This window comes from Octodon degus, unplaced genomic scaffold, assembly GCF_000260255.1.
Source record: "Octodon degus isolate 3935 unplaced genomic scaffold, OctDeg1.0 scaffold00152, whole genome shotgun sequence".
NCBI lineage: Eukaryota > Metazoa > Chordata > Mammalia > Rodentia > Octodontidae > Octodon > Octodon degus.
In genome coordinates, this window is record NW_004524728.1 from 5169589 (window position 1) to 5181274 (window position 11686).

At 39.0% G+C, this 11686-nt stretch overlaps 1 pseudogene; it reads left to right on the plus strand.

The window, feature by feature from the left end:
* The window catches only part of LOC101584350, a 22028-nt pseudogene that overhangs the window by 1094 nt on the left and 9248 nt on the right, over nt 1-11686 (plus strand).

Consider the following 11686-nt stretch of genomic DNA (forward strand, 5'->3'; position numbering starts at 1 on the left):
ATAAGTTTATAATGGGAATAAATGTTAGATCTAAAAATAACTTTTATTAGAAAATCTTTGTGAGTTGTTCCAAGTCAAAGATTTCTTTCACAGGACCCAACGAGCATTAACCATAAGAATAAAACTGATAAATTCATAGAGCGCTCTGAAGGTCCTTACTTGGTAGTTAACCCTAACTACCTGCTCCCAGATTGAGATACTTAAAGTAACTGACAAGAGTTATGAATTGGCGAAAAGGACTTTCTATCCCTGAGTCTGGATGTGGCTCTGCCAGAGAGAAGAGTGTCTTTGTTTTGTTTTTAATTACTATTTCATTTACTCATCAAAATAATTTGTTCTGCTTAAGGATTAAACAACAGAGAGAGGGCAAGGAGAAAAGCTAGGAAACATGACAGGCACAAAGCCATATATTTATATGCACAGGATGGTTAAGGCAATGAGCCAGAGAATCTTCAGCAGGTTTTTGAAACTAGCAGTTAATTGGTAAGATTCTTACCCTAACTATATATGCTGATACCTGTGAACTAAGCAACTGCACTGAAGATAACAATGTATACTGGTAGGGTCATGCTTGGAATGCCTATCATTCTGGTCTTCGAAATACATACTGCTTGTCATGTCATGTCAATTACTACTATACTGTTTTTTAAGTAAATGTTTGTTTAAAAAAAGGATAATAAATGAAAACAAGAGACAAGAAAAAAAATGTCACAGGGCTGTCCTGCTACAATGATGTATATGGTTAGATTTCTAAATTTCTGTGTAAAAATATGTAATTATGTATTCCAATTTTTAAAATATATTTTTATTTTTCTAATTATTGTTTTCTTTTTTTCACATTCTGTAGGGATTTAAAGTTTAACATATCAATACTTCATGGAAAATACCTGTTCTATGTTATGTCTAAGATGTTTGATATTCAGATAGGAGGTTAGGCTCTACTACCTATGTTATAGGGTAATAATATCATTAAGCTTCTCTTCTGGAAGGTTAAAAACTTAAATGTTCAGACCAAAACTTAGAGAAAAGGAAGGGCTGCAAGGACAGCCAACATGTTGGCCCTAGCCTTTCAAGGTCAGTGAGGACTCAAGACATAGGAGAATCTGTACTGCAACATCCTGTAACTCAGTCATGTCCCAAATTTTCTGATCAAGGAGATTATAGGGCCACCCATGAAAGTGATCAATGATGTAGAGTATGCCTAAGGAGAATCACGTGGATAGAAAACGGTCACTCAGGCTTTCACAGAGGGCAAATTGGTCAAGTAATGGCTATGACTCATCCATATGGCTGACACTGACAAAGGATCTACAAACTGTGGTACAGGGTTTCAGGCTAAATCCTGAGGGGATTTGACAGACCTTGTCAGATACAAAGGTTACATTTCTTGTTATATAGGTCTTGTTTTATCTTGGTCTTAACCATCCAGCAGAAGAGTGTAAAAAGTAAAGCCATATTAATATGCTGAGCTGTAAAAGACTCAAGTCAACAACTTCTAACATTGCTAGTCCTATGGATAACCCACTAGTATTATGGACTACTGGACTATATTGGATTATTTTGCTGAAATCACGCACCTACAATATTTAAATGGCAATGGAATATCCATCTCTGACAAAACTAAACAAAAAAAGGGGATACAAATGAAGGACCATTTTGTATCTGTATATACAAAATAGGATAGATATACAGCTAATTTCTCTTAATTCAATGAGAAGAAAGATTTGTACAACTAATAAATATAGGATATCATGTCTGCATCTTATACTATGTATAACTACTACAAAGACAACAATATGCAATGTATTAATTATTGAAAGTGCTCTACTAATTGATTTTTGAAACTGTCTCATTGCTATTTGTTTTTCAATAAAATTAATAAAAAATAATTTGTTCTGAAAAATAAACAAATAAAATAAATAAATAGGAATTAATCTGGATGTGGTATTCTACACTTGTCATCTAACGATTTGGGAGTCTAAGGCAGGAGAACTGGAAGTTCCAACACAGCCTGTGATACAAAGGGACTTCAAATATAGCCTGGGCTATATAGTTAGATCCTGTCTCTAAATAAATAAATCAATTTTATATTTTTAAATTAAAAAATAAAATTAGATTTAATGAAAGTTAAAAAAAAATTTAGTCTTTGAAAAGCACGACTATGAAAGGAAAAAAAAAACTCCCGAAACTCAAAGAATTTCCAAAGCACATCTCTGATAAAGGATTTGTATACTGACTGTATAAAGAACCCTTATGAATCAATAGAAAGGCAATCTCATGAAAAGGAGTAAAAGATTTAAACAGCCATTTTACTAAAGAAAAAATATAGATGAAAACTGAGCACATGAAAAGTGCTCACCAGAATTAATGCTGGAAAAATTAAACACCAAGATCCATTTACCTAGCTATGAGACTGTCTAAAATTAAGTGGGCTAACAATGGCAACTGCCAACAGATACAGAACAAAAGAAATTTTCACAAGTTCCTACTGGGAATGCAAAATAGTTCTACCAGTAGAAACATTTAGTGATAACTTATACATTTAAACACATACTTACTATGTAATCTAGAAATCTTATTCTTACATATATATTCAAGAGAAATGAAGATACCATGAAGATCTATAGATAATTTACTCATGGGAACACAGATTGCGAGGGAAAACTAAATGTCCATCAGTGAGTAAGTGGATAAACAGATTGGCATTCAGGTTTTAGAGTTAAGGTTAGGGTTTAGTTAGGGTTAGAGACAGTATTGGGATGCAAGTACCACAGTATTGTGTTTCAGGTCTTAGGTGAGGGCTAGGGTTAGGGTTAGGGTCAGGGTTGGGGTTAGGGATAATATTGGCATGCAAGTGCCTGAGCACTGGGGTACAGATTTTAAGGTTAGGATTAGTAATAGTATTTGCATGAAGTACCCAAGTATTGGGTTGGAAATATTAGGGTTAGGGCTATGGCTGTGTTAGCATTTGAATTATAGACAGTGTTGGTTTGCAAGTAGTGTCTTATGGGAATTAGGGTTTGCATTAAGGCTCAGGTTAGGGCTAGGGATGCTGTTGTGTTTCAAGTATATAAGAAATAGGTTGTGTATACTAGGATAAGGTTTACGGTGTGTGTTTAGATAAGGATTAGGGATAGTGTTGGGGTTCAAGTGCAGAGAAATGGGGTATAGGTACTACAGTTAGGGCTAGGGTTCAGTTTAGAATCAGGGATAGTGTTGGGATACAACACCGATTGTCTCCCTTGCTAGTATTATGCTTAGGACAAAGGTTAGGTTTAGTGATAGTGTTGGGTACATATGCCTGCACACTGGAGTACAGGTATTATTCTCAGCATTATGGTTAAGGTTCAGGAAAACGTTTAGGAATAGTGTTAGGGTACAACAACCCAAGTATTTGGGTATAAGTATTATTTTTAGTACTAAAGTTAGGGTTGTCCTCTTGTTGCATAGGTCCTGCTTTACCTTGGTCTTAACCATCCAGTAGAAAAGTATGAAGACGAAATATAGGAAATAAAGCCATGCTGTTATGTTGAGCTGTGGGGGACTCAGGTCAATAATTTCTGACATTGCCAGTTAAACAGAAGACCCAATGCTATTATGGGCTACTGGACTCTTTTAGAATATTTTGCTGAGTTTACACACCTATAATATTCAATAACGGAACTTAGAAAAAATGGGGTATACCGATGAATGTCCATTTTGTATCTGTGTATTCCAAGTGGTTAGGATAGATATATAGTTGCATTCTCTCAATGAATAGAATGATTTGTTCTATGGTGTTTGTAAATAGGATCGCAAGTCCGCATCTTGTACAGCAATTAACCACTAAGAAGAATATATACAGTGTATTATTTGTTGAAACTGTACTTCCAATTTGATTTGAAATTGTCTCATTGCTATCTGTTTATCAATAAAACTTTGGAAAAAATAAAGTTAGGGTTGTCATATTGGGGTACAGGTATTAGGCTGAGTGCTCGTATTGAGTTGTGTTGAGGTATAGGTACTTGAATATTAGGGTATAGGAACAGGGTTAGTGTCAGGGATATTGATAGGGTATAAGTATCAAGTAATGAGGGGGTACTAGTTTCAAGATTATAATTAGGGATAGTGTTGGGGTGCAAGTTTCCAAATAGGAATCTCAGGCATTTGGGTTAGGATTTGGATTAGTTTTAGAGATAATATGCATATTTCATTGTACTGGGATGCAAGAATTTGGTCCATATTAGATTTAGGGTTTGGATTAAAATTAAGGATAGTGTTGGGGTGTACCCAAGTACTGATGTGTGAGTACTATATGAGGGTTAGGCTTAAGGTTAAGTTTTAAATGTTTTAGATAGTGTTTGGGTACATGTATCCAAGTACTGACACATGAATATTAGATCTAGGATTAGGGTTGAGGTACAGTTTAGGGTTAGCTATAGTCTTGAGGTGAAAATACCTGAGTGTTAGGGTACAGGCTTTAGGGTTTCAGTCAGAGTTTGTGTAAGGATTGGGCAGATTGCTGGGTATGATTGCAAGTGTGTTTGTATGGTGATATCAGGATTAAGAATAGCTAGGCTGGCAAGATATCTCAGTGCACTAAGTGCCTACTTAGGCAACTACAGGGACCGGTGTTTGACCCCCAGCATCACATGCTGTGCCAGTCCTGTCCCTAGGCATGCTGAGCTGGCCACCAAGTCCAGAATATGGTGGAACATGCCTGTAATCCCAGTGCTTGGGAGGCTGAAAACTGGAGGATCACTATAAGTCTGAGCTATGTGGTGAGACTCTGTACCAAATGCATGAAATGTACATTTAAAAAATGGATTAGGATAGTGTTGGGGTATGGGTACAAGAATATCTTAGTTCAGGTATTACTGTTAGGGTTTGGGTTAGAGATAGTTTTGGGGGTGCAAGTACATAAGAATTGAGATGTGGGAATTAGGTTTAGGATTAGGGCTATACCTATATTTAGAGTTAGAGAGATTTGGGGCATGCATTTATGAGTTTTAACATGTAGGCATTAGAGTTAGTGTTTTGGTTAGCTTTCAGAAAATGTTGAGGTTCCCAAGTATTGTGGTGAAGGTGTTAGGATTAGGTTGAAGAATCTGATGAGAATTAGGGTTAGTATCTGGGTACAAGTCCAAGAGCATTGGCATGGATTTATTAGGGTTTGTGGCAGGACTAGGGTTCTTTTTAGGATTAAGGATAGTGTTGAGGTACCAAATCCAAGTATTTGGAAATCAGTTAGGTTTAGAGTAGTATTAGAATTAAAATTAAGGATAGTATTGGGGATGCTACTATCTGAGTATTGGGATGAGGATGTTATGGTTAGGCTTAAAGTTCAAGTACAAGTTACAGATAGTGTTGGAGTACAAGTAAAAGAGCATTAGGTATTAAAGTTAGAGTTACTGGTAGTGTCAGCATTAGAATTAGGGATAATGTTGGGTTTCAGGTACTGATATAGCGAGGTACAACAATTAGGATTAGAGTTAGGCTTAAGTTTTGATTAGGAATAGTGTTGAGGCACAATAAGTGGAGTACTGTGGTGCAGAAATTAAGGTTAAGTTTAGGGTTTGGCTTAGGGATAGTGATACAGTGAGTGTGCAATTACTACGGAATAGGAGTACAAGTGTTAGGGTTAGGGTTAGTGTCTTATTTTTCTCATTTCTGAGAAAAAAGTACCTGAGATCCAAAGTTAAAGGAGGAATGTCTACTTAGCTCACAGTTTGTACAGATTTCAGTGCTGGCTGCAAGACAGGGCAGCACATGGAAGAAGGGCGACACTTCATGGCAATGGAAAAGAGCAAAAGCAACAAGAGAGAATGAGACAAGTCTCTTTCTCTTATGTTGGGTCTAGTCAACCTGGATCAGGATGGCTCCTATCCAATCAGCATACTGATCTAGTAATCACTTACCATTAATCTCAGCACTGCACTACTAATCAATCACATACTCTAGATTCAGTCACTTCCAAAAAAACCCCCTATGATCCCATGAGGCTTTGGGGGCACATTTAGACACAAGCCATAATATTTTGCCTCTGGCCTACCAAAGATGCACACATATTCCTTTTTGCAAGAGGCATTTAGTCCATCTCAAAGAATTGACAAAATCCTAACAGTTTCAGAATTGCTGAAAAGTCCAAGTACAAAGACTCCGCTGAGACTGAAGGAAAACTTTTAATAGTGAGCCCCTGTACAAATGAAAGTTAAACACTTCCAACATCCAACAGCATGAGATATGCATTTCCATTCTAAAAGTTTCAAACAAGGGAATACAAAGGAATGGGACCAAAGCAAGTCCAAAATCTAGCAAAGCAAAGTCCTGGAGTTCCATGTCCAGCATCTGAGGCAATCTATGCCAAGATATGAAAACCAGTGGGTTTGGTTGACCCTGCCTCTGAGGTATTACCAGTGGTTGTAGCTCCTGTGGCTTCTCCCTTGGGTATATTCTGCTCCCTTCTTGAAAATTTCCTCACACAATCCATGTTCCTCACTTCTCCAAACTTCTGGGCTCTCCACTGAACATGTGGCTTCACACTCACAGCTTTATACCTTGCCCTGTCACAGGCACAGTTGCTGACCTCTCAGGCCTTCTGAAATCTATGTGGAAGCCCTTCTGACCCCACAATTCTTCCATTCTGCATACACCTAAACCCAGCAACATCTGTCTGCTGCCAGCATGAGCAGTAACCCAGCATCCCTCTCTCTTGCCTATATGGTTTGAATGCCTGGATCACTGAGCACTCTGAATCAGTTTCTGAGGAACAAATTCTTTATATCATTGCCATTCTGGAACACAGTGCTCTGCAGCTTTCTTCTCAAAGAAAAATCTTTCACTTTTGCAGTTTTGCGTCTACAGAGGATGATGTCCTACTACTTCTTATGATACCCTCAGGCCATCTTTTTTATTCTCTTGTTCCTTCTCGGCAATCAGGATCTCCTCTGCTCTTCTTGCAGTCCTCAGCTTCCTGGAGCTTCCCTTATGGCCAAACTCACAATATTTTATTTATTTATTTATTTATTTATTTATTTATTTTGTGGAACCGGGGATTGAACTCAGGCCCTTGTGCTTGCTAGGGAAGCACTTATTCCACTGAGCCATCTCCCTGGCCCACAATATTTTAAATAATACTGCTGGACTCATTGTTCTTGATTCTCAACATCCATTTTCCTAAACCCTTCCCTACTATCCATTTCACCCCTTCAATATTAGACTGCTTTGTAATTTCTTCTTCTAGATTAACTAATCTTCCACACTTAACCTTAGTCTCAGGCAAAGGCCATGAGCAGAATATGAGCAAACCTTCTGCCAACATATAACACACATCATGTGAAGTCCAACAAACAATGCCAGTCTTTACCAGCAGAATTTCTATCTGCTTTATGGTCTTCTTAGCTCTGATCAGAATCCATACATGATATCCTAAGGTATTCCAGCTCTACTTTTAATCATAGTCTTCTAGAGCTTTCCTAACATGGTCAGGTAATGTCACAGTAACAACCCCACTTCTCTGGCACCAAAATATCGTATTCATTTTCTCATTTCTGAGACAAATACCTGCCACCCAAAGTAGAAGTAGTAAAGGTTTATTGAGCTCACAGTTTTTACAGGGTATAGCCCACTATTGACTGGTTCCAAAACAGAGTGGCCCATAGTGGAGGGTCAACAGTTCATGATGGCAGAAGATAGCAAATGCAACAAGAGAGAGACAAGCTTCTTTCTGTCTTTTATATTGTATCCAGTCTATCCAGATCAGGGTGGTGCCAATCAAGTCAGTGAGTGATCCATCAGCCACCCAGCCTTAATCCCAGCACTGTTAATCCTAGAATGGCACTCTAAACCCATCAAACAGTCACCTCCAAAAAAAGCCCTATGACTACATGAGCCTTTGGGTTCAGGTTAGGGTTAGGGATAGTGTTGGTGTGCCAGTTTCTGGGTAGACTAATAGAGTGTTCGTATTAGAATTAGGATTAGAGTGGAGGTCAGGTAAGGGTTAGGAATAGTGTTGGGGCGCAATACATGAATACTTGGGGGCATTATTAATTATAGGATTAGAGTTAGGATTTGGTTTAGGTAATATTCATACATCAATACTGAAGTACTTGTACCACAAAACTATTCCTAACCCTAATATCTGAACCCCAACACTTGAGAAATTACACCGTTTCTAGCTCTAAACTTAACCCTAAAGCTAAGACTCAGTTACTTTTGCAAGAGCACTATCCCAAACAGTAATCCTAACCATAATAACCACACTTAATACTCAGGCATTTAGACTCAAACACCACACATAACTCAAACCCTAACCCTAATGTTAATACCTGCATAGGAATACTCCTGTACATTTATTCCTACATTATCCCTAACACTAAACTGTAGCACTAACAATAACACTAATACCTACACTTCAACATGTGGGTATTTTTACCACAACACTTTACTTAACCAAAATCTGACCCAAATCTTGTACTCCAGTACTGGTGAAGTACTGGTGAACTTGCTTCCCAAAACTAACCCTATTAGCATTCATAACCCTAACCCTAGTACCTGCATGCCAACACTAAGATACTTGCATCCCAGCACTATCCCCAAACATAAAACTGACCCTGGCCCTAATTTCCACATGCCAGTACTTAGATACTTGAACCATAACATTGTCCTTAACCCTATACCTAACACTAACACCTGCACCACAATATTTGGGTACTTGCAACCCAACACTGTCCCTACTCCTAAACCTAACTCTAATATCCACACAACAATACAAGTGTACTTGCACTCTAACATTACCTCTAATACAAACCTTGACCCTAACCCTAATACTTGTATCACAATTCTCAGGTACTTTCAAATTAATACTACTGGTAACTTACCCTAACTTTAAGCCTAACGCCAATTCTCCAACTCTTGGCTATTTGAGCCCTAACACTATCCCTAACCTTAGCCATAAAACTACAGTCTAAACCTACAGACTAAAACCTGCAGTCCCATACGCAGGTACTTTCACCCATATCCTATCCCCAACATTAGCATCAAATCTAACCATCATATCTACACCCCAACATTCATGTACTTGCACCCAAATAATAAACCCAACATAACCTAGCCTAACTCAAATACTTACACCCCAAACTTGGACACTTGCATCTGAACACAATCTAAACATAAACCTAAATCTTACCCCAATATCCACATCCTGGTACTTGGAGACTTGCAGCACAACACTCTCCATAAACCTAACCCTAAACATAAACCTAGTATCTGAAACCCAATACTTGGGTACTTACACTACTTCTAACCCTAAACCTAATGTTAACTTTAATACACATACCCCAGTTCTTGAGTACTTGCTCCCCAAAGCATTATTCCTAACTCTAATTATGATCCTAATAACTGCACTACAATTCTTATGTTCATGATATCCAGTAATTTGTATAAATGCACCCCTAATTCTAACTCAAACATTGGCACCAATAATTAGAAACTTGCACACCAATAGTATCCTTACCTGTAAACCTAACTCTAGTTCTAGTAAGGCTCCCCAATACTCTGTACTTGCACACCAACACTGTTCCTAACCTTAACCATAACACTAATACTCAAACTCCCATAATTGTGTACTTGGACCTTAACACTAGCTCTATCTCTAACCCTAATAGGCTCCCCATGCTCAGGTATTTGCAGCCAATAACATCCCTAACACTAACATTAATCCTAACACTAACACCTGTACCTCAATATTTGGGTAATTGCACCCCAACACTCTCTCTAACCATAACCATAACCCCAACACTAATACTCACACCCCAATACTCAGGTACTTGTATTCCGATACATCCTCAACCCTAACTATAACCTTAATTCTCATATCTACAACCCCAATACTTGGGTAATTTCATCCCAACACTTTCCCTAACCATAGTAACAACCCTAATACACCACAATGTTCATGAACTTTCACTCCAACGATCTTAGTTACTTGCCTTGTTGCTGAGACAAAAATATCCAATGCCCCCAGCTAAAGGAGGATAGGCTTATTGTAGCTCACAGTTTAGGGGCTTCGATTAATAATTGGCTGGCTTCAAGGCAGGGTGGCATGGCAGAGGGGCATCACGAAGGAGAAACAGTTCACGATGGGCAGAAGGCAGCAAAGCAGCAAAGTAGCAAAGCAGCAGCCACAGCCTGCCTTCTTCCTGTATTGTTACATCCATCCAGGCTACCTGCCCTTTGAGTGGTGCCACCCACACTCAGAGTGGGCCTTTCCATTATCCACATCCCAAACTATGCCAAGCCAAACAGTGGACTAATTTAGTAACCATGCACCCTTAATCACACATTTAATCCCAGCATCACATAGCATAGAATCAGCCATCACAGAAAAGACCCACCTATGACTACATGAGATTTTGGTGGCACATCTAGATACAAGCCATAGCATCAGTACTATCTTTAACAGTAAACCTACTATTTGCATCCCCATAGTTTGGTTCTTGTGCCCCAACAGTATCTCTAACCCTAACCCTAATCCTCACACCCCAATACTCAGTCATTTGCATCCCAACACTATCCCTAATTCCAGTCCTACCCTAACTATAATATCCACATCATAGCCCTTGGATACTTTCACCACAATATTCCTAACCTTTACCTTAACTGTATTCATTATGTCCACACATCAATACTGTTACTTATATTTCAGTAGTACCCCTAACCCTGACCCTAGGTCTAACTCTAACCATAATATCTGTACCCCACCATTGGGCATTTACATTTATGTCAAACCCTAACACTAAGCCTAACCCTAATACACCAAAACTGAGTAGAATACTACAGTGACTCCATTAGGACCTGGATTTTCCTTACTTTTTAGTTGTTTTATTTTATTACCTCTAGATTGTCCGATATTGGATATTCTTTTATCTGTTTTTGTTTCTGTGAGGCAGGGTCTCACTATGCAGGGCAAACTGGCCTTGAGTTCACTTTTTGTCCCAGGCTGGTCTTGAACTTGCAATGATTCTCCCAGTGAGCCTCCCAAGAGCTGGGATTATAGGTATATGTCATCATGACCGGCTTTGTCCATTATTGGATTATTCAGGGTTTTATTATTTCTTTTTTCCACTTTGTGCATATCTATTAATCTCTACAGTTTTTATTGTTTTTTGTTTTTGTTTAATTTAGGACAGGGTCTACAGGGTCTCACTACATAGACTGTACTCATAGTGATCTGCCTGTTTACAGCCTCCCAAGAGCTGGGATTATAGGCATGTGCCACACCACACCCAATCTCAATCGCTGTCTCAGTGTACCCTGGGAGCAGGGCCTGCACGGCACAACAGGGATCAAACCCTGCCTGCTGTGATCTGCTTAAGCAGGTACTTTAGTCTGCTGAGCTATCTGGCCAGCCCTCTCCAGTTTTCATGACTTCCGCGTTTTATCAGAATACAAGTTATCAAAGAAGTTTCTATTCATTTTCTGAATTTTGGCAGAGTAAATTTTAATTTTACCTTTTTAATTTATAATTGCATTCATGTGGGGTTTTTTGTAAGATTAGCTAAGGGAGAGAGAGCAGCGGGCTGGAGCGCGAGTGAGGGAGCTGAACCGCCCACCTGCTTGCTGCCGCCGCCTCCCCTCCGCGAGCAGGAGCCCCGGCCGGCCCGCACGCCGCCCCCGCCCCTCCCTGATGGGCTGGCCTCCAGGGCAC